At 44.8% G+C, this 25,118-nt stretch overlaps 1 protein-coding gene across 6 annotated transcripts in view; it reads right to left on the reverse strand.

Annotated features, from left to right (window-relative positions):
* Positions 1-25,118, reverse strand: part of LOC138580076 (zinc finger protein 211-like) — a 219,404-nt gene that overhangs the window by 116,438 nt on the left and 77,848 nt on the right. The window lies entirely within an intron of this gene.

Genomic DNA, 25,118 nt, shown 5'->3' on the forward strand with positions numbered 1-25,118 from the left:
TTGTGCCCCTTAAGATTGTGAACTGCGAGAATCCGGGGAAGCTTGAAGGAAGAGTTGTGCCCCTTAAGATTGCGCACTGCAACAATCTGGGGAAGCTCAAAGGAAGAGTCAAACCCCTTGAGATTGTGAACTGCAAGAATCCGGGGAAACTCAAGGAAAGAGTTGTGCCCCTTAAGATTGTGAACTACGAGAATCTGGGGGAAGCTCAAGGGAAGAGTCAAACCCCTTGAGATTGTGCATTGTAGAAATCTGGGTAAGGTCATGGAAAGATCTGTTTGTTTGTTTTATTTAGTATAGCGCTCGAGACCCACGGGTAAATGGGCGCTTAAGGACAGGTTACATAGTTACAGTATATAAGCAGTTATACAATTGTGGCGTTAATATGCCATATATAGTATGTACAGGCAGGAAGTAGGAAGCATTTCAAAGTATGTACAATATATACAGTTGGTACTGAACTTAATCTGAGGATTGCCTTCTCCAGAAGCCAACTAATGACTAGTCTTCTGAACGATTGGAAGGATTTGGTCAGTTTAATACTCAGTGGCAGAGTGTTCCAGAGTTGAGGGGCGAGGACAGTAAAGCTTGAGCCCCCCGCTCTTTTGGCGGACAATCTCGGCACGGTGAGGCAGAGAGTGTTGGATGATCTGGTGATTCTTGTGTTTGGCTTAAGGGAGAGTTTCTTGGTGAGGTACTGGGGGGCTAGGTGGTTTAAGGCTTTATAGGTGAGGCAGAGGGTTTTCAGGTCGATTTTTTGTTGAATAGATAACTATTTGCAAGATATTCTTATATGGGAGATGTGCTCTGTCCTGGGAATATTTAATGCTGCTCGCAGTGCATTATTCTGGAGGATCTGAAGTTTCTTGATTATACCTTGGTTGGCACCAAGAGAGAGGCCTGATTCATTTCCCGTGTAGGCGGTAGCTGAGGCGGTGATATTAACTTGTTTGGAAAGGTTGGTATTGGCGTTGAGGTAGAAGCCTAGGGCTTTCACATTTTTCACGACTGGAATGATGTTGCCATCTATGATGAAGTTGGAGTAATCGGGCCTCAGTTTCTGTAGGTTATTGGGGGCCCGACCAGGAGGAGCTCGGTCTTCTCATCATTCAGGCAGAGGCCGTGTGTGGCCATCCAGGCCTGAATGATGGCGAAGATTTTGTTAATCCTGGTGGCGTCAGTGTTGTAGTTGCCAGTGATGGTGAGGAGTATCTGGGTGTCATCTGCGTAGTTGGTGTAGGTGACACCCAGATGGTCCAGTTTGTCAAAGAGAGGCTTTGTAAAAATGTTATAGAGGGTAGGGGAGACGCAGGACCCTTGTGGGACACCACATGTGATGGGGATCGGGTCTGCTGCAGCCACAGATGAGAAAATCCTCATGGTTCTGTTGGCTAGGAAGGATTGTATCCACGTGACAGCAGAGGGTGAGAAGTGGGCAGCAGAGGAGGGGTGGTATCCGCCAAAGGCACCCATAAATCTACAGATAAGACACTGTTGGTTTATTTTTTTTTTAAAAAATTTTTGTGGTCAACCAGGTCAAAGGCTGCCGAGAGGTCCTGAGAGTGAACTGTACAAAACCTGAAGAAAGTTAGGGCAAGGGAGGCCCCCCTGAGACTTGTGGAACTTTGTTTTGTTTTTAGCACCTTTCTTTGGGACTTCATGTTGGAACTTTGGAAAAGAGCTGCGAGTACCCGGCTGAGAGACATTTCCCGTTTCACTTTATATTGAGTTTAGCATGTAAGGGTCAGGTTAGGGTTTAGACACAGGATGTGGGTCTTTACTTTGATCATTCTGACATGGACACCATTTAGTTTTGTTGAGGCAGGGAAACCCCTCTTAGAATTAGGGTGAGCTAGGATTTTCTCCAACCCCCTTTTAACTTTGGTTAATAAAAGTCTTTGCTAACCGCCATGACACCCCTGTGTTTGCATCCTCCCCGATTCCTTACAGAATGTACTCAGATTAGAGGGATCAGTGCAACCACTGGCTGGTGAGGTGTGGCAAGATGGTGTAACGCCAAGCTTTACCACGAGGTCAGGCTCAGAGTCAGACCGCTCAGAGTGTGCAATGCATCGAACGAGGGTAACAATAAGAGAAACGTTCTAGATTTAGCAGTGCTTAGATGCGGTCATGAAAACGCAGTTTGTTCTTAGAAAATCTAAATTTTAGGTTTTTACAAAAGGGCCATCTACCTGGCAAATGAAAAGAGATTAGTATAATGACCAAAGGGGGCTCCAACCACTATACAAGAGTTGAGAATAGTTTTTCTGAACGGAAGCAGACAATTTGACAAAACAGGTATTAAGGAAAATGTCCATCTATAGTTTTGATTGTTCTGCTTTCTGGTGTGAAAGGGGGGGTTTAGACACCATATTCATCAGCAATATGTATTTGGGTTCTCAAAGAAACGGAAGCCCACTGAAACAGCTGGTATGAATGAAGACTCCCTCTCTCCTCTCTGCATCCACATATATAAAAGGCTTAGGATTGGGGTTGTTTGACCGAAACTATTTGCCTGTGATCGATTTGACAGTATGTTTCCCTTGGGATCATTTTGACCGCAAATATATGCAGGGGAGAAACCCTGCGCCCACCCTCCCAAAGTACCCTATATTATTTATTAACCCAAATCCACCACCCACATATATTTGCTGTTAAAAAAAAAATCTCTAAATTCGATCAAATCGACCTTAGGCAATCATCTGCGGACAACTTGCGTAATACTGAGGCTTTAGGATGTCTGTGAAATTGATGAAGTTCACACTTTTGCCACTAGAAAAGGCACAGCCCAGTACGACTACACAGAACCTTAAGTCTACACTCGATCCTTTAAGCCAGCCATTCCAGAATGCTCTAGAGCCAGGAAATGCAGCGCAGCCCGTGACCTTGAACCCAAAAAGCTGTCCTAGAAAAGCACTTTGAAATTCCTTCTTTAGAAAACAGCTCATTTTCGTCTTGGCTTTCTGTATTGCGTATCTTGCTTTAAATAATCCCCCCCCCCCCTAATCCCCTTTGGACTTGGTCACTATTCATTAAAATATCTTCTGTATTTTTTTCAGCCAGGTTGCATGACATGAAGAACACATTTGAAAAGCAAACAGTAAATGTTTGAATGCTTTAGGCACTGCCTAGGATTGAGGCTTACACAATGACATCAATTCGGCGAATGCAATACAAACATGGGCGTTAACTGTCAGGTTGGACCGCTATACGACACATTTTCTCAAGATGCAAATGCACCATCGGTTCCCAGAAGGAGCCATAGTGCGATAGCATGCAGCGTGAAAAGCCAGCACTGTCTGCAGGTGTCACGCCTGACGGGAAGTGGGGCCATACCTGGAGGCGGGGGTCTGTGGCAATTTAACAGTCTGAAAAGGACACCGGGGCAGGCTCAGGCGGGCTCATAGGGCAATGCCCAAACCAAAAACAGAAAATGCTCTTGTCTGACAGTTTTTTTTGGTCAAAGGGGGGCACTTTTCTGGCCCAAGTGGGTCATTTTGAGAAGTTACTTCTCCATGTGACTAGTAATTTTTACCAGTGTTACTGAATAAATATTCTTTAAAATGTGTAATTTGGATCCCCCCCCTTATGTAGGTATTTCCCAGTCAAAGCAAAGTCAGTATAAGGGCAGCCATGTGAAGAATATAATATGGAACCTTGATGTTCAGCGTCTTTCTGCTGGTTTTAAGTTTGCACCTTAACGTTATTTCAAGAGGTGGTCCCAGGCCCCAGGGAAGAGCTACCACAGGAGACGCCCCGGCCAGAGCTACCACAGGAGGCGCCCCGGCCAGAGCTACCACAGGAGGCGCCCCGGCCAGAGCTACCACAGGAGGCGCCCCGGCCAGAGCTACCACAGGAGGCGCCCCGGCCAGAGCTACCACAGGAGGCGCCCCGGCCAGAGCTACCACACCACACAATAATCCCAGGTGAGATTCCTCGTCCTCTGCTGGCTTAATCTCTCCATGTGCTGACCTGTCACGTCTATCGTCTTGTCTTCTTATTATGTGTCCTTGTCTTCATGTATGCGCCCCGATGCTTGCGAGCAGTCGGCGCAATACAAATAAACACTATTGGCCCTTCTTAACTATGCAAAGCTAAACCCATCGCGCATCTGAACTCGTGGTTCACCCCACACGTTAGATTAATGCGCAAAACTAAGAGAAACGCTGAAGCACTCTGGAAGAGTCATCCTATAGCCTCTAACAAAGACAGCTTTATAATCACTTCCTTGAATTACAAAGAAGCAATCTAACAAGCAAAGAAAGAAACGTACAATACCGGCATCACTCAAGCAAAATCCAATACCAAAGAAATCTTCAAAGTGCTTAGAGAGTTGGAATCCCCGGCACCTCCACCAGATACCTGAATTAAAGGCGCCACTTGGTGCACCAGTATTCAGTCAGCACTTCTGAACAAAATAACCATGTTACAAATTAAAATTGAGTCAAAAAAACTCATGATCTTGGACACTGCTTCTACACACTCAACCCCCTACTCCCTCTCCAATCACTACGAGACCCTTTCATTTCTCCCCTATCTTCATCAAGAAGGTGGAGGATATAATCACTAAATTAAAACCCTCAAGATGCCAGAGATATTTGCCCTGCACCTATCATTACGGAGGCAGCCAAAGGACTGGCTCCATTCATCACCTCTCTTATTAATATGTCATTCGAAACAGGCATAGTGCCCAACAATCTCAAAGACGCCTGGGTCCTCCCGCTTCTCAAAAAGCCTTCTACCTTAGACCCTAATATCCCTACGAACTATAGACCTGTCACCACGGTCTCTTTCCTTCATCATTGACAGAGCAGCATAGGTGCAGATTCAGGAGCATCTGGAAACTCACAATGTCCTGGGCCTTAGACAATCTGGCTTCAGGCCAAGGCACGTCACCGAAACCGCCTTAATTGATTTAAAGACGCAAATTGAGGTGCTGAAAGACAAAGGGAAACTTGCCTTACTCCTACTACTTGACATGTCGGCACGATTCCACTTAGTAGACCACAAAGGCCTCTGCTTGCATCTAACGTTTGCTGCTCTCTTCTCCAATAAAGCCACCACGTGGATACGGTCCTTCCTTGACAATAGGTCGATGAGTCTTCCCACCATTAGCCTCGGCTGAGCCAGCACAAGTTACATGCAGGGTTCCCCAAGGCTTGTGCGTATCTCCTACAAATTGAAATGTATTTACGAAGCTGCTGTTCGATGACTTGGACTATCTGGGTGTCACCTACACCAACTATGCAGATGACACCCAGATACTCATACCCATCTCCGGAGATTTAATACCGACGCCAAGGTACTTAACAACATTTATGGCGTCATACAGGCCTGGATGGCTAAACATGGCCTGTGTCTTAACGATGAGAAGACTGAGCAGACTAGACTAACAATTTGAAGCCTTTAATATTGACGGCAACTCGATTAAGGTTTCTTAAGATGTTAAAACACTCGGCATCTACATCGACTCATCTCTAAACCTAACCAGACAGGTCAACGCGTCAGCTGTCGCTACAGCTTACACATGCAAGCTAATTACGTCCTGCAGACCATACCTCACCACCTCCAACTGCATCATGATAGCCAGAGCGCTAGTACTCTCTAATTTAGACTACTGCAACACACTCTACTTGGGAACCAATCAACAAAATCTGAAAAAACTGCAAGTCCTGCAAAATGATGCCATTAGGGCAGCACTTAATATTCCCAGATCTCAACATATTTCTGAGGTAAGACACAACCTGAACTGGCTATCATTCAAGCAAAGGATTGCTTTCAAAACCCTTTCCCTCACCCACAAAGTTCTCGCCAAATTAGCACCAAGCTACCTAACCAAAAATGTTGCACGCAATACCTCAAACCACCCCATGAGGTCCGCGCAGGCACATTGCCTCAAAATCCCCAGTATCAGCTGCAAAAATCAGGAGGTAGTAGTTTCCCCATCCTAGCAGCCGAATTATGGAACACCTTACCGCTACCATTAAGAACAGAACCTAACTACTATCCATTCAGAAGGAACACTAAAACTTGGCTTCTTGCCCAAGAATCATAGCTACTTCTATCACAGCGACCGCCATCAGACTTACAAACCGCGCGTCATGTTAGAAACACACTAATTTAGGCTGGTCCTCTGTAAACTAATCCTGCTAAACCTGTATATGGTTATCTCTTGTGTATTCTGTATATTGTGTAAAACTCTCTAATCACTATCAAATGTATATTCCAGGTCTCTTCGATCCACTTTTGTAACTATGCCAACTTCGTGACATGCTTTCCTGTAACCTATGTAAACTCAAAACCATGCCTTGTACCTTGTAACTACCTATGTAAGAAATGCGCCCAGATGCCTACGGGCTTGGAGCGCAATACAAATAAAACAAATACACTTACGCCTCACCATCTCGCTCAGAGTGTCTGGAAGCAGCCCCCAGCCCACGTTGGAATGGGAAAGAGGGAGCCAAGCGAGGCGTACCAACTCGCAACATGCACAATATTCCTTCCGGCATTTCTTCTAAAAGGAAAGATCTGTTAACTCACAATAAAAGAACTTACACAAAAAACTCTCAGAAGAAGGGCCCTTTCTCAAAATCTTCAACAAGTGCGATCTTGGGCCAGATGAGATTTCGGATGCTGATTTACTGGAGGCACTCCTTGAACCCTGGTAGCTTTTTCAACATCTCAATTAATTAGTGACCCAATCAAATCCCAGTCGGGATCCATCAAGCAATTTAAGATGGCACATAGGTGAACCTCCAGAGCCTATACCATCTGCTCAATCGACTATGGGCCTCATTACGAGGTAGGCGGTAGCCATGGTGCTATTAGCACCATGGCTACACCCTTACCGCATTCCGGGTCCGGGTTCTTAAAATAGGGACTTACTGGGTCATTCCAACCTTGGAGGACTCGGTAAGTCCCCATTCCGAGAACCATTCCCCATTCCCATTCGAGCCCCCATAGGGCTCAATGGGAATGGGGATGGAGCCAATAGCTCCCTGGTTATTAGCCGTTATTAGACTGTTATGGGACCGTTATTAGCTCCCTGGTCCCTTAGCGGCTCCCGCTAAGGGCGCCTGGTAAAACCAGGCACCAATAAGGGACCTTGCAATACAGAGGTAAGGGGTTACCGTCACCGGCATCCTTACCGGTGCCGGTAACCCCTTACCTCCAACCTCGTAATGAGGCCCTATGTCCAAGGAGCCGAGAGTCTTGGACCAACCATCGTCTTCAAACCCTAAGCCGGCTCTATGCAACCAGCTTTCCTCTTCTAATTCACCTATACAAATCATTGGTCTCAATAGCCCTTCATCTTCTTCAAGGCAGCGTCTTCAACAGACACAGGTCTAGTTCACAAGCAATTCCCGGCTCCTGGATAGGCCAGTCTTACCAACCCTCAACCCGGGCCGCCGGGAGATCTCTGATGCACACACCATTAGTCCTGCTCATCCTGTCTGTGCTATGCAAGCGCTTCCTAAAAGGAAGGAGCGAGGCCTTGAAGAACATTCGGATATGGCTCCTTCACTCACCCTACCACAGCTCAATTTTCCACAACTCTCTCGGCCTGGGTTGCGATCCTCGCCTCTACGACCTTCTAACAACAAAAGACCAAGTGATGTATCTTACACCAACCCGAAAGATACTCCAACCAAGAAAATTGACATTCTCGCCATCATGTCCTCAGTTACCATAGCGTTAGCACCTTTTTGCAAGCTGTACGAAGCGATTAACGACTCTCTTAAAGATCACACTTCTATCTTTGTAATGATGAACTCTAAACTCATCTACTTGGAATGCCGCAAAAATGATTCATGTACTTTGTCTCACTTGATCCAACCGAATATCATTGGAGACACCAGTATCAACACTAAAACCTCAGGCCACCAGACAACTATAGACCTAAGTACGCAAACGGATTCACAAGACACAATCCTGTCTGACAACCCCCATACCCATTGTGGAACAAAGCCTAAAGTTTTTTCTCTCGCCCCTCGGGGCCAGCAAGTCCCTTGGCAAACAAATCTAAACCAACAAAGCCTACACTCTTGGACAATGATGTGTTGTGCTTGGATGACACGCCTACAGGCAAAGACAATAAAATGGCAAGTCGGGCAACCGAGAAAAAATTGACGCCAGCTACCTTCCCTGTTGGCAGCAGTGCCAGTCTCACAATGGCAAACATCAACCAGGCCATTACTCCACAGGTGTGCCTAAATCTTGCCTCTACACTTAAACCAGACCCACTTGGGCCAAAGAAGACCCTGAAGACGTCTCTGGGAACCACACAAAACAAGGGCACTCTTGATGGCGCGGAAGGTGTGGAGCTGAAGGAACCCTCAACTCTTCAGAATGCTACTGCCAGCAATTTACACTCTCCTAAGTCTATTAACGACTTTCTTCGCCATAAGGAGTCGATGAACCTAAGTCAACACCTTGACACTACCAATGACAGACAGCCAGCCAGGAGTTGCTGAACATCATTCTAACAGAGTGACCATTTTAAAAACTTACCAGACACCTTTGTGTCTCGGCCTAATCCACAAAGACAAGGGTCGGCACAGCGAGCGTTTGCGTCAGAAGCAACCACTCATCATACAGCGACTAAATACATTGAGGGTTCATGAGTCCAGAATGACAGAGGACATTGATCACCCCACTTCTAGTTCGGATAAACATCATAGGCGACAACAGTATGTCACACATGTGCAAACAAGATCTTCCAAAAATAATCAACAAGAGAAGCCTCATCATCACGAGTGCTCCAAGAACAGGATGAGTCCCACCTTTAAATTGCACCAACGATCAGGCAACCAAAAATATATAGTCCTGAACAGACACACGGTGATGAACTTGATGCATAGCATATCAACTCTAAGATCTACCAATCTGAAGACTTTAGGACAGTGGAACCATCCCACGAAGGTCAAAAAGCATCTTGCTTTCTTTATACAACATCTAAGGGGGTGGACGTCGTGTTAGCTAAGGCAGCAGATGCGCTTTATCAACAAAGATTTGATATAACACGTCTAAAAATGAATGAAAACGTGTTCCCAGACCACAATTATGAGCGGAGTCATGTGCTAGAGCATAGAAGGAGACCTTATTCTGAGGACAATCCACGCTGTGGTTCCCAAAAAGGAGGGGCAGATCGCCACACAAGCAGCCGCATCTTCACCAAGGGAAGGTCTGCAACCAAGGGCGTCTTCAGACGGTAGACCAGATACAGCGCAGCCGCCATCACAAAGGGATGACTCACTTCATCGACTAAAAGGTCCGGCCAAAAGCCACAAGGACCCGGTGACATTAGTGCGGGACTTAACTGTTCAGAAGAATGCTGACACCCGAGACCAGATTTACAGAACCAAACATGGTCGTGGCTCCCGAAAGCACTGTCATCAAGACTTCACAAATAGCCACCATCGCGGACCTCCATCCCTCCTGCTATCCATTTTCTCTCCCTAGCTTGTTGGAGCACTAGGGGCTTCCTCTATCTAACGGCCCCAGCAGAAACCAACTGAGGTGGTTACGACATTTTGCGTCTACAGGAGTTGTGGTTGAAAGAAAAACAAACGCTAGACGGGTTTCGAAATAGCCTTTTCAGCAGCACTGTCAGGAGAAAAAGGCAGACCATCTTAGGGCTTGATGATTGCAGTTTGCCTGGGAAATGGTCTACAGTTTATAAAGGTTATTTTGAAGTCGCTGTTCATCCTAGCGTTTCTACTCTCATGGCTCCGCAGAGATAGGATCAGGAACTCTATCTTCTACGCATCTTCTCATCATAAACATTTATTGGAACCCAAAGGGAATCCAAAGAGACTCATTGTTCGATCTGGTAACATCCACATAGGACTCCGTACACTTAGAGTCGAAGTTCTTCGATACAATCATTTGTGGGGATGTTAATATCAATTGCTCCACAAACAAGCCAGAGTCAGCCGAATTTATAATCTCCCAGGCTTTTCAACATTGGAAGGAGTGGTCTAAGCTAATGGCTTCGAGAAACATATTTAACACGGCCACTCTGCTTCCCAAAACCTGTAAGACACCAACATGGAATCGTGGCTTGGCAAACTCCACCATTGACTATATCTTCGCTTCAGAGTCCTTTCTTGCTAATCTGTTGGAAACAAACGTTCAAAGTGACCATAATTTGCTATACATAAAATGGGCATCGGCAAAGCCAGCCAACTCTTACTATTTGGAAGACGTCAAACCAGTAGGCAAAAGAAACCGGGTACGGGTTACCCCGAATAACATCTGAGCGATAACAGATTCCTACACGAACTTGGAAAACCGCTTTGAAGTGGATTACAGACTGATCTTCGAACCATTCAGAATTGCCAACGTAGGTTCTAAGTATACCAGTCCGGAGGAGTCCTGTTACACTCATAAATTCGACACTTTACTGGTGGCTAAACGCAATATGGTCCGAAGAGCCAAAAGAACAGCTGTACGTCACAATACAGAACTAAATAGAATCCGCGCAAAAGAGGTGGTAAGGAGCTATAAGGCTTGGCTAAGATCATACCGACTTGTCCTCTACCAACAGGACTCAGAGGCTATGTTAAAGCAAATCAACAACAGCAATTCCAGAGACTTTTGGAAACTGATCAATCCACGGGGCAAAGCGACAGAAACCATCTTGTCAAATAGCATTGCAGAGTCTACTTGGACACAATTTTATTCAACATTGTTTAAAACTCCAGAGTCAACCTTACCATCTCCATTGGCCCTAGCAACTGCCCCATGGGTGGATCCTCCATGATACAACTGAAATATTGTTAACTATAACCAAGTTGAAACATTCCAGGGCTCCAGGGCCCGAGGCTTGTCTAATGAGAACTTTAATGTTCTCCAGCGGATTGGGCAAATCGACTGAGCTTAATCTCCAAAAGATGCAGTATCCAAAGGAGGATCCCGCCCTCCTGGACATCAGCTGTGATTATACCTATTTTCAAAAAAAGGACGCAAAGACGACCCTAGGAACTTCTGTCCTGTGGCATTGGACGTCATAGGGAAGGTCTATGGCAGCTTGCTTTTGAAACATTTTCACCTCTGGGCGAAAAAAGCACCTTGTGAAGACCCCTTGCAATCAGGGTTCAAAAAGGGGACAGGAACCAGCATTAATATTCTGCTACTCACTATACTAAAAGCAAAAGTCCTGGAAGGGAATCAGAAAATCTACCTAGCGTTCATAGACCTTACCCAGGCCTTCGACTTAGTCAATAGATCAAAACTCTGGAAGGAACTAGTCCACTGGAGATCTTGGGACCTTTACAAGCTCTACACTCAAACAACAGTGTACAAGTTCAGCTGAGCTCAAGGGGGCTGTTATCTTCCGTGATCCTAACATCCAGAGGAGTTAAATGGGGTTGTCCTCTTGCTGCGGCTCTCTTTCTGGCATACCTTGGTGACTACAAGGAAGCTAATGCTGAGACAAGATCTTTTCCTCCGGTGATTGCCCAATCGAAAGTTCCGCGAATCCTTTACGCAAATGATCCAATACAACTGGATCAAATGTCAATCGGCCACCAACGCCAGCTTGTTTCATTAACCAAGTACACTGCAGAAAAAGATCTAGAAGTCAACAAGCATAAAACAAAGATAATGGCTTTTGAAAAAAAGAGCCAGAAAAGAGGCAACCCGACCTGGTTCTTGGCAGGAGAGAAAGTGGAACAGGTATTGGACTTTAAATACCTCGGGGTCCTGATCGACTCCTTGCAAAAAGACACAGCAATGCAACTTCATCAATTCTAATTTCGCAAGCTAAAATTCTGGACAGGAAATATGGTTGTTTTTCATTGATGCCATTACTGAAGCTCTATCGGGGGGAAAGTGATTCCCACAATCACTTACGTAGCTGACGCTATGCCATCTCTCCCAGATCGAATATGGCCTAGATTGGAAAGTCTGTTTTGGAGATCAGTTCTTAACCTTTCCGAAATCCACGCCGATAGCATTAATCAGACGAGAACTGTCATTATCATCTTTGGCGGCAATTGTAACTAGAGCCGCTATAATGCTGTACCGGAAAATGAAGGACCCTTCTAGCCCAGTGATTTTCACCCTAGTCCAAGAAGAGCTGAGCCTAGGCAAGTGTAAAATGCTGTCCAACTAGGAGGACAGATGCAAACTAAATCTAGAGGATTGCAGCAGCTCAATTGAAGAACTATTTTCAAATCCAACTAAAACGAAAAAACGTCCAGATGAAACAGACTGGATCGCCACTCTAGAGAAAGCCTCCACCTACAAATTGACCCAGCACTTGCCTCCAACAGTCAGAAAACTAAATGAGGTTCAACCATTTCTCAACAAGCACCCAAATAGGAAAACAAGATCAATCCTTCTGCGAGCCAGACTGAACCTTTTGCCTTCAAATGAGATCCTAAATATAAGAGGAGTCTCCGCGACTAACAGCTGTCGTTTTTTTTGTAACTCAAAGTCAATTATAGAAACGCTTCCGCACCTTTTACTACTGTGCCCGGGCACACGTCACTACAGAACCCCATACTTGTCCCACCACTTGGAGAAAGCTTATTTGGCAGAAGAAGAATTGTGGTGGTAGCGGTTAATACAGGGCTTGAGACCATTATGGGCGATAGCAGCGGACAAAATTTGGGATTTAATTTTCAATGTCAAACTAATGGAGCTCTCGCCAGAGACCAAGAGCTCAACAAAACTAATGAATCTGGCGATCTAGGGGGTGTCAGACTTTGTAAAACATGAGTTTTTGTGTTTTAAATCAGTGTTTACTTTTACTTCTACTGCCTTCTTCTTTTTCTGCTAAATTCATCGTTACTTCTCTATGTTTACTTTACTTCTTTTAAAGATTGTTTGCTTCTCTCTTGTAAAAATCATTTTGGTGATTAAACCTCGTAATAAAATAAATAAATAAATAAAACAAATACAAAAGACAAATTATCCAAGAGGATGCCACGGTTTAATAACCACGTTCGGCTCATCTGTCCAAACCACCATCCCTGAACCGCCTCTTATTAACCCTCTCATGTCACCCTGTCACCCCCTTTCCATCCCTCTCTCACCCACACTCAGCCCCCTCCAGTGTTTTGCACGGTTATAGCATGAATGGTTCTGATCACCAAGACTGCACTTCCTCTGTACTGTGGCTGCACACCATACTCACCCTCCACCCCCTCCTGTAGGACTGAGTGGGTCCCTCCCCTGCCACCCATCATTATTATGCCCCCTTCCCACTGTCGCAACCCACCCTCACTCACTTCTGCACTTTGAATCCACTTGACTGGCAATAAGGGACGATGCAAAACATTAAGAACATGCAGAATGCCCTGCAGCATCTGCTGACTGAGGAGAAGCAAGTAGGGTTTGGGGGGGGGGGGTCATCGCTGTGCTGCAGTGACAGTTGTGGGAGATGTCCTCTCAGTTCTCAGGTGCCTACATGCCTTGTGTAGTTTAGGGCACTGATAATGCAGTCAGGGATGTCACTGGAGGTGTTTATTTAGCGTTTTGTACATAGTAATAGCATTCGAAAAGCACAACACAAGTCATTATGTTCAGTGGTTAATGCATTTTAGACAGTTCATGGTTAAGGTGTTAGTTGTACTTGTTGAATAACCAGGTTTTCAAGACCTTCTTGAATGCTGGGTAGGAGGGCTTGTTTCTTAGATGAGGATGTAGGGAGTTCCACGGGGTCGGGGCATAGAGCTAAAAACTCGCACCCCCTGCTCTGGCAGGTTTATAGCGTGGGACCTCCAAGATAAGCAGATTGGAAGAGCGGAGTAGGCGACAATGCCGTTTGTTTGTGATGCTGTGGCTCAGGTAGGTGGAGCTTCATTATGGATACATTGGTATGCTATTGTAAGAACTCAATCCGGGCTCTTATTGATAGCCAATGGACTTAAAAGGTGGGGGAAAAATCACTCTCCCCTCTCTAGCCGTAACAGTAAGAACACTTGTGAGATGAAGAAAGCTTCTTAAAGGCCCTATTTTCTGCAAAAAGGCATTTGCAGTGCTTTTAAACAAGACGTGTATCATGAAGACTCAAGCCCCAACAGTAAGCACCCCAAAAATGCCCCTGTGTTGGATGTCTGGATGCGTTTGGTGACTCATTGTGACATAATTTACCTGAGTTCTGTTCAACCTTCACTGCCTCCTAATCACTGCTGCAAAGTTATCCCAGAAATCTTACACGCAGCGTGTAAAGCTCAACGGTGCTGCACGGTACTTTGGGCAACATTACACAAATGGTCTGGGGAAAAAATGCTGCATTACCGCACTGCCGTACTAGCCATTTTATGGCCCCAAAATAATCGGTGGAATTGCTGCCAACAGTAATTCTGCCTAAATTCCGATGGGGTCCTGTGGACAGCTTACATGTGAACTAACACCACCTACTATCACTTGTAATATGGCTGTGATTCTGCCAGACCATGTGGCGTTAATGGTAATTCAGTTTGGTGGTATTTTGGCGGATTTACCACTGGAATACCACCAAACTTGTTATGAGGCCCTTTAGCAGAGCCTCCGCACCTGCCACCCAATATGACAGAAAATGGCAGCATGCCCAGGAGAGTAAGACACAAACCCACCTGTCAGTGTGACAACGCCTCCCTCCCGATTGCAGTGTGGCAGCTGGACTGCGTACGGCTCTTACCAATACATGCACATTATGCCAGAGGGAGCTTGTGTAAAGTGAACGTAAAACGTCGAGGTCCATTGACAATTCGATAGCAAGTACCCAACTGTCATCGATTGGCGTCACGTCGCATATAGAAAGAGGATGCTCACATTTCCATCCTTATTTTTGATCGGGCTATCTTGCTAGCAGTCAATACAATAACACTGGGGCTTCACATCATTAAGACAAATCTCCAGATCCACCCCCACGCCCAGCACCCATCTCGCTATCAACCTTTACTGCGTCTCTTAGGACAGATGGAGAATTCCTCGATTTGCTGTGCCCATCACGATCATTATCTGAGATGTCCGGTGTGACATCTGTGAGAAACCTGAGAGTATTCTCACTCTTAAGCCCCTTGGATACACTACGCAAGTGGCCAGGGAAAGGGCGTTGCTATTAGATCCTGAACCTGGAGGCGGAGAATCGAGGCAGGATCACCTGGGTGGAGGGGCTTTGGGGATAGATGTGCGTACCCTTGGGCGACACATGGTATTGCCATTTTCCTGTTAGTAACCAATGCAACCCTTCCCCCGTCTTCATGTGCCGTTATAAGCCAGTTCCCCTAATTTCTCCCACTGGACAGTACTGGGACGAAGAAGAGGCAACTAGGAAGAATGAAGACCACACTCATTTATCACTCTGGCACTGGGACGAGGAAGATGCCTGCTAGGAAATGTAAAGGTCAGGCATGTTCCATTGATTGTGGCTAGGCAGGGCAGATTGGACATCCACACGCAGCCTGTCAAGGGGCTACTGGTGTATATAAAAGAGACCAGCCCATCAGTATGGGAGACAACAGGGAAGCCTATGCATGGAGAAGCAGCAGGAGGAAGGCTGGTGCAAGTGTGGCATGGCAGCTGGAACACCATGCAGCAAACCGAACGTTAAGAAGGGAGCTGTGTGGAGAGGCTGTCCCTTATATGTGCATTCAAGATGCTTGTTCCCCTCTGCTGAGACGTGAACACAGGGGTGCCCGAGGGCAGGTGCGAGACCCCCAGCGTGAGGAGCAGAAGGCCGCACCATACAGGATGCTGTGAAGCCTTTGAACGCGACCAGCGAGATTGCATCATTGAGAAACCTGGTGCGTGAGCGATAAACTGGGTTATTGGAGGATACTTTGTATCAAAGTGGCTGCATGTTTGAGGAAACATGTTTTTGAAGGTCTCCGATTCAATCCATTGTCCAATATTGAATAACTAAGAATACTTTGTATTGGAGTGGTGGCATGTGGGACAAAACACGATTTATTTTGAAAGTCTGAAGGTTATACATTACTTTTGAAGTTAATTAATGAAATATTACACCACGGGTTGAACGAAAAGTGTTCTGAATACAAACCATGTGCTTTTTGAATATCGAATTGAACCTGTGCCTATTGAAGACCAAACTGAGTACAATCTTTATTTCTTGAATACCGAACTTAGTGAAAACCTCACAAAAGAGCAGAGCGGTTACATACTAAGTTCACAAGTCAAACAGAACTTACATTTCAAGTAAAACCATTAGACGGTGTATACTAAAAAAGAATGAATGGTGCTATATCCTAAAGTGAAAGGAACTTTATATATTGAAACAAAGAAAGGCATAGCGAATACCAAACTACATGAAGACTACATCTAAGCGAACATTACATTAAGAGCAGAAATTACTAAAGCTTGAAGATTATTTCAACACAGTCACAATTTCTACATTCAAAGAAGGCACAAGAGTGAGAACGAACTTTGAGACAAAGGATATTTTTGTGCTCAAATTAAGACTTGGGGAAGGGAAGCCTGAGACATGAACCATTCATTGACTTGAGACCAAGGCTCTTTTGTGCTTGGAACTGTGTTAATTGGAACTTGGGGAAGGGAACCCCGAGTACTGGTTAAAATGGTATTATCCTGAACTCAAGAGAGGTAACTGAGATTTTTTGTTGGAACTGCTTTATACTTGGGGTATGTAGCTGAAAGGAAGCTGTGAGCTGGAAGGGGCTCATAACTCTATGTTGGACACGGTTTCTTTTAGTTGCTGACATCCCGAAAGATATCCCTAAACATTGTATAGATTAGTTGTGAGGGCCAAGTATAGGTTTTGGACACAGATTCTTCAGTTGAACTCTTTGACTCAGACTTTCCTTAGTTTTATTTACCTAGGGAAATCCCACCTTAGCAGATGGCAATATAGGCCTTTTTCCAACCTGTCATTTAAGTTCGGAGTGTTGGCAGAGTGTGGCAGTTGTGAAAGCAAAAACATGGTGATCCGTTTTCGTGTGGATTTCCTGACTGCTGTGCCTGTGCAGTCTTTCTTCGGTGGCCTTTGCCTGGATGCGGGGCCACTCTGCCAAATACTCCACTTCCGTCGCAGAGTGTTGGCAGAGGTGTGCAATGGAACAACACACCCAACCAGACTGCAGCCTGCCCCCGCGGACACAGAGCCAAATGAGGATGGCGCATTATGAGGGCTTGCGGGAAGAATTAGGATGAGCCGGTGGCGCACCATCCAAGGCTGAAACAGGTGATGTCTGCCATCCTGTCCAAGGATGAAGGTACTGTGTTGCTTCCCTTGTCGCAGATAGCGACTTTTTTCTTAACTCTGATTACAGAAGATTCTGTTGTGCGCCCCCACTACCTGGCTCGCCATGAGCTTTCTTGCATCCCTCTCGGGTGACAAATGTAGAGCGGGTGGATCTGGGGGCCCCGCAGGTGGACAGCGTTTCTTCACTGCTGGAGGTAGTGGCGTGGGAGAGTGGTGAGGAGCAGGGCATTATAATGCTAGCCACTGCCCATGCTCGGCCGGATAGCGAGAAAACTCAATGGGTGCACTCTCAGGACCTCTTCACATAGTCCAAAGGGAACTTTAGTGCTAGACATTTACTGAATCTAAATACCCTAGAAAAGTTTCCACACCCACGATTTGAAAATATTACGGGGGAAAACATTGGGTTGTGCAGAGAGCACACAGAGCCTAATATGGATCCAACGGTTCACGCCTCAACAACTCCTCCTGCAACTCAATCAAGCAAAAGCAGCTGAAGCTCCCCTTCAGTCTAGCCTTCAACCTTGCGGGTACTCCCGCTAAATAAGGACTCAGGACGCCTACCACCAAAGAAACCGAGTCGCGTGCAACCTAAACAGAGGGGCAAGTCCCTTTTGGACACTAGGATACTGAGATGGCATTTTAGTCCAAAGGAAACTTCCACCTCTTCGGGCGGCGAAGCCAACCCAAAACAGGCAAAAGCCAAAAACGAGAACCTGGAAAGTCAGGGAGAAGTTTGGCAAGACAAATCGGATGCTGACCTGCTTGTAGGTCTGAGTCCTAGTGATGGAACAAGAGAGAAAATATATCACCTACCTTCTAGTGAAATACTGAAGCATGATCAATCTTCACTAGACAAGGGAGGTATTGTAATGGATCAAACTTTGGATCACATAGAAAGTGGCCAACAAACCAAGTTGGCTGCTGACTTGCCCTCCACGACTTTGCTTATACCGGAAAATAGCCTGGCTATGACTTGTGAAACAGGCAGTGTAATTCCTGGGGAAATAAGCAGGCAATGGAGGAAGAAGACGTTAGTACTAGGACTCAGGTCCAGCCAGCTAGTGACAGAAAGGGTCTCGCCTTCCGCTATAACCAAGAAAACCCACAGACTTCAATAAGAGGAGCAAAAAGGCCAATCGGAGAAGTGGATTTTGATGAATCTTTAACAACTGTTGCCCCTGAAAAAAGGGTGAAACTTGTAAATGACAGAGGAGGTCTAACAAAAAATAGCCTGTGTACTATAATAGTGGGATCAACTACTCAAGATAAGGCCATTCTCAAGAAGCAAGGGATGATCCAAAGAAGGAGAAGAAACTCCCGAAATACATCCACAGAGGAGTCAGATGACATAGATACCAAAGACACGAATAGAGAGGAGCCTCAACAAAGGAAACAGACAAGAGTGGGAGGCGTTTGCGATGTGATCTTCGAGATTCAGAAAGTCTAAATCTAACCATCTCAGCGTAGAAAACCAGTGCGCAAATCTGCAAGCAGCACTAGGTTCAATGGTCTCGATAATCTTGTCACTGTTCCTTAAATTGTAAGAACCCATTCACGAAAACTAAGGACCAGACAACTATGATTGCTTTGATGCAGTTCAAGCTGATTTTTATTGAGTCGCATATTGAAGCGGCAAGGGAGAAGAGAGTAAGAGAGAAAGATCCGTAAGTGTCATCATTAAAACCTTCATCGACCTAATAGAGGAGGCAAGCTTGCTTTAGAGATACTCTCAAGTTACTAAGAACACAAGATGCTGGAAATAAGAAGACAACCCTCTCAGCCCAAACCAATACCGAAGCTTTTGAGGATGACCAGATGCCACAACAGATATAAAACGTACAGTGTTTGACCACACCAAATTATAGCAGCACCGGTCCACAGATGATTAATGGGGAATCAAGAAATGATCATATAATGCCAAAAATAGGGAAAGCAAATGAAGGGAAACTGCCTACAAAGACATCAAAAAATGCAACCCAGGAAATGTTTCCATCTTTGAAACAGAGGAGCTTAAAACAGTACGGACCGGTGCAAGGCCGAAAAGAATGGCTCCACAAATAAAAAAGCCAAAACATCAGCTAAGATGCAAACAAGGAGTGGGGGGAGGTGCAAGAAATGTTATTACAAATCTGCGAACGACAGAGGAATACTGTCAAAAGAAAACCAGATATTTGTGGGCGCAGGGATCCCCCCAAAAAGTCTGCAGATATCCAGGAGACAACCTCCAGAGAAAGCGGGACGATACCAGACCTAATAGAAGCTGAAAGCTTAAATCCAGAAGGAGTCATTAACTCCCTCCTAAATCTGTCCACTTACGAGGAAGAAGATTCTATTCTTACAGAGGGTGACGTGCTGTGTAATATCACCATAGCTGACTCAGATAAGGAGGAAAGTGAAACAGAAATTCTTGAAAAAGGATACCAATTTGAAACGTTGGAAATTAGAAGATCTAAATTGGCAAAGAATTTGACCGTAAAAGTGCCACACCAAGCCATAATGGCGACCTTGGTGGACTAATCAAGACAAGGGAGATATCCTCAAACAAGGTCCAAAGACAAGAGTGAGCTGGCGGACCAGCATGGGCCACAACGACACCCAAATCCGCTAGGTCACAGGATTTGGAAAGTAGTACATTTAGAATCTTAATTGAACGCGTACCAAAAGCAAATGATGGCGTATTCATGAACCGTGCGAACATAATGTCACTCCTGCATAGTGTGCCCCAGCTCGGAGTGATCGAACCGAAAGATATCAAAATCGTAGATTTCCCTAGTGAAAAGCAAAATGACAGGGTTTGTCTTCACATCAAGACGCAAGCAGTAACATCTCTAATGATTACGGCAACTGATGATCTAAGAGCGCTGGGCTTTGATCTAAAACAGTGTTTGCAAGTCTCAAAGCCTCGAGACGAAACCAAAAAAATAATCTCAACACCTTGGAGAGGAGAACATAAACAACCTAATTTGTACGATGAGTGAGTGTACGAAAAACCAGAAAGAAATTCCCCAATAAGACTACATGGGCCTAAAGCTCTAGGGTTCGTCATCAAAGGCAGGCCACAGGACAAGCTAAAAACAGACAATGCAACAAAGGATCAATTGGAAACCAGACTAGCCATGGAGGAATCATGGGACTCACTGGCTTGCCACGGCTCAGGCAAAACCAATAAAAGAATAGACTGAACAGAAGACACGTATCAAGGAGTACAAAATGGCCTCCTGGAACACCAGATGCTTCATTCATCTTTTTCAGCATCTGGATCCAAGGTTAACAAGTCAAAGAAAAGGAACCCCCGAATTCCAGAGAGGGAGTACAAGTGATCTTCAATGTATACTGAGGGGAAAGCTTTTATCCAGAAAATAACGAAATGGATAGATGATTTACAAACTGAATTGGAAGATCTGAGGATAATTATCTGTGGGGATTTAAATGTTGATTGCCTGGGGGTTGTAAGGAAGGATGAAAAATCCTACTTTAACAACGAGAAGAACAACCGCACGAGGAAGTGGCTGGAAGAAACCAAGAACAGAAATATAAGAATGGTCAATGGGCAAGTCAAGGGTGAACCAATGGGGGCGAAAACCCAGGCCTCTACGAGAGCAAGTGCTACCATTGACTGCTACTTTGTTGACTGCCCAATCTTCCAAAAGGTGAAGACCTTGAAAGTCTTACTAGGTATGGTAGGTGACCACAACCCTCTAATTCTAAAGTATCAGAGGTTAATGGGCAAAGAGCATACCAACAGTACTAGATCTTGCTGGCCATGCAAGGTAAATCTAAACAATGGGCATAAGAGGTTAAGAATCAACTGCAAATCAATACCTAAATTAGAAACTACCCTGTGTAAATGGCAACAAGGTGTGGAATACGAATTGTGCCTCTTCTATTCAGAGAAACGTCAGGGAAAGGGGGCATGGTTTCGTTCACGAGAAAGCATGTCTATTACAAAGAGATTGTGAAGAAAAAGAAACAACTAGTGAAAGACCTCAAATCATTAAATTCCCTACTTGATATTAGCAGCAGGGAGAAGATGGCCCGCACACAACAATATGGACACTGGGTGAAAACCCATAGAGCCCTTTTGTACCAAAGTGACACGGAACATATGTTGATGGCTCTAAACAACAAAAACACCAAATACTTCTGGTCCCTGAATAATAATGGCAAAGAAAATGATTCCGCAGCACTGCAACTACATCCAAACCAAGAAGATCTCTGGCTGGAGCACTTTGAATTGATGTATGGACAAAACATCCCATCAGAAATGACAATCGAAGAAAGATCAAATTCCAACCAGTGGTCCATAGACTTCGACAGAGAAGAAATGAAACACATCATCTTGAAAGCCAGCGCGTCAAGGGCACTGGGCCCAGACGGCATGACAAATGTCATGCTGAAGGGAGCCATAGAGCTGTGGACAAATTTCTGCTACGTTTTGTTTAGCAGAATCAACCAACTAAGCAATTCCAGGCTTATGCAAATAAGCAGTAGTAGTCCCAATATTTAAAAAAGGAGACAGAACAAAACCAGGAACCTACTGTCCAATTTCATTATTGGACGTGCTGGGTAGAATCTATGCAGGAATACTACTTAAACGCTTGAAAGAGTGGATAATAATGTCTGGCAACTTCGATCCCAGACAAACTGGGTTTGTCAAAAAAGTAGACTGATTTGAACCTCCTTATATTAAGCCTCCTGAAAATGAAGAGTTTAAAGGAAAATGGAAAACTCTTCTTAGCCTGCATAGATATGGAGGCAGCGTTCGATAGAGTAAATAGAAACATTCTATGGTCGAAAATGGAAGAAAAGGGCTGCCCCAAAGATCTTTTAGCAGCCATTAAAGCATTACACACAGGAACATTGCTGCAGATTAGGCTAGATCAAGCAGGTATTCTAACAAAAGAAATACCAACTGGAAGGGGTCTATCCTGTATCGATCCTGTATAACTTCTATACTCTGGACATGAGAGGAATGCTTGAACCTAGTAGATCTTGCGCCCCAAAAATCAATGGTTACCCAGTAGGTCACCTACTATATGCTATATGCAGACATCCTTGTGTTGCTGGGCAGAACGCCACTTGGTTTGCAGCGAAAATTGAACGCTCTTCAGGCGTACGCGTACAGAATGAACAAAAGGTTAACATCGACAAATTTGAGATTTTGATGATTAAACATCTGCACACAAAAGTAGGAAAATCTTTCTGGTGGACCTTGGACAACATGAAAATGAAAATAATAAAATCAACAAAGTATCCGGGCATAACAATCAGCTCAGACAGAGGCGAACAACCCTGGATTGGTAACCTGCGGACGAAAATGAAACAACGGACAGAGCAAGTTTTGAGCATAGGGAGAACATTTGGAAAATTCTCGCTCCAGCCAATCATTAACTTCTATAATCAAAAGATTGGCTCCCACTAGGACGTATGCAGGTGAAACAGGGTTGGGAATTCCTTGGGAAACATGGCTTGATGGAATCTTTTGGAAACGAGTGCGGAGATTAACGGAAGCTGTCCCTATGGCCGTGATTAGGCATGAACTGGTTTATATACTCTACACTCTCTAATCATTTGTAAATCTCTGACAACTTTCTGTAAACTGGTGGAAACCTATTGCTCTCCGCAATATAGGATCATCAAAATTGAAGAGGAAGGAATTACTTTTTGGCCTTTGATACTTTGGAGAGCTAAATGTATACATATTCTCTCGCATCTTAACATCAGCGTCAAACCCTTATGTTTAAATCCAAAGAGGACCAAGAAAGCAATTATGTGTGCAGATTGATCAGAAACAAGTGGAGCGATGTACAAGAGCCATACCCTCCCTGATCGTCTGACAAGGGCTCCCAACATCACCCCAAATTATTTGAAAAAAATGAGTACATTTTGAATTTAGAGACCTGATCCTGAGATTCAGGTTGAATATCCTGAGAACAAAGAAAATCCTCTTTAAATATGGGACAACAAGAGACAATAAATGTTGCTTCTGTGGTTTACAAGAAGAAACACTGTAGCAACTGACTCTTTTCTGCCAAGGTCTAACACCAGAAAGAACAAGGCTCCTGTACGCTATATTAAAAAATGGATGTGGCCTGAATGTTGACCTATGCTGGGAATGTTTATATGAGGGATCTAACATAAGAGCAACAAGAGCTTTCTGAGTTTTCCTGGAGGTGATCTTTGGCAAGAAATTGGAAGGCATACCACTGGAATTGCTTAAGTGGATACAGACTGATCAGGACAATATTAAGCCAAGAGATGTGATCGCTTTATATGAAATTTGGAATTAGTTATAAGGGTCCAACAAGATGGGTGTCTAATTTTAATGGAAAGAGAGTAAATTGTGAAGTTTGAATGCATATTTTATCTCTTGGCTAATGAAGAGAACAAAAAGGAAAAGCAAAAAGTTTGTAACTTAATTAAATGCTTAATAGAAAATGAAAAAAAAAGTATGTTATGTAAAAATTTAATCTGTTTGTGTCTTGCTTCATGATGATATGATAGGTTATTTATAACACGCTTAATACCCAGAGGTTTCTAAGCGTGGACCTGGGGAATCGAACCTGTGTTGCTCCGCTGAGCTATCCTCCCGAGATTTCACAAGTCTCACATGTGGTTTCATGGGTGACCTACAACAGCAGTGGATTGCAGGGTGTTGGACATGAACTTCCTCTATCCTGCTCTGCACCAATACCTTTTTCTTATTGGATCAATAGTGGGGTTATAGCGAGTGTAGTTGGGGTTCTATATCAGAGATCATTTGGTCCACACAGCAAAAAAAAAAAAAGACCAGATTTTCCAATTGTGTCTGATGTTGGAGCTATCGATCGCTTGGCAGAAATCAGGCTGGTTCTCATAGCCCTTGACCGGTGCTCGGGTAGGTCAGCTCAGTTAACTGAAGCATACAAGTTATGGTCCCTAAAACAATAACGCTACAGCAGGTCTTGTTGAGAAACACTGATCTTTACACTCAGAGGTTTGCATCCTAGCCATAAATCCCCAGCCAAGAATTGGGTTCCTTAAATGAACATTAATTTCCTTCATTGTGAGAAACCGAGGGCGCTCCATACTTTTTCAAACACTTTATCCCTGAGTAGTGGATAGTGCAGTTCACATTCTACTCTAAATACAGTATTGCACAAGCGTGATGCAGTCAGCGATACGCCCAGCCTTTTAGGAACACAACCTTGGAATTAAGTCTTAGAAGCAGAAAGCCTTCAAACACAACCCCCGCCCCCCTTGTTCAGTACTTTAGGATTCAGCATTTACATTCCTGCCGAATGCACGGTATAAGCATATTCAGCATTTTATTCCGTTATTTTCTCGCAATACCCTTTACACGACCCCAGCACTTTCTATATTTGAGTAGATATTAGAAATCATATATATTGTGACAAGGTCATGTGGGATAATCCTCGTTTCGGGATCATGGGGATTCTCCATCCAAGAGCTATCTGGAGGCTGTATGGGTGGGTTCCCCAAAGCCCCTCACTGCAGCCCATTATAGCTGTGAAAAACCCTCCAAAAGAAATCTGTCGTTCTCCCAAAGGAAGAACACGACCCCCCACAAGTGAATTTCAAGGATCACCAGGAATGTTACCAGGAATGGAGGCTGGGCAACCTCTGAACCTCAAGCATAGAGCAAGGGCTGAGAAGGGTAACTGCCTCCCTGCAGTCAATGAGTATGTTAACGTAGCCCTTGAGCAGATGTCTCTCCTCCCACCCTCCTCCTAGGTCCATGGAGTAAGCAAGTGTGTCACTGGCCCTGGGGATCCACTGTCAAAGCAGAAGAGGAAATGACACAGTATAACTACGGGATACCAGAACCCAGCATGTTGTCCTGGCCTCACTTGCGTGGAGAAGAGAAAGACACTTGTAGCATGCGCCAGAGGCTGGCAGTGCTTGCAAAGGTCTGGGGAGGCCCCCACTCTGATGAAATGCT

The sequence above is a fragment of the Ambystoma mexicanum genome, chromosome 3p (genome assembly GCF_040938575.1).
Source record: "Ambystoma mexicanum isolate Mex_15411 chromosome 3p, UKY_AmexF1_1, whole genome shotgun sequence".
NCBI classification, from domain to species: Eukaryota; Metazoa; Chordata; class Amphibia; order Caudata; family Ambystomatidae; genus Ambystoma; species Ambystoma mexicanum.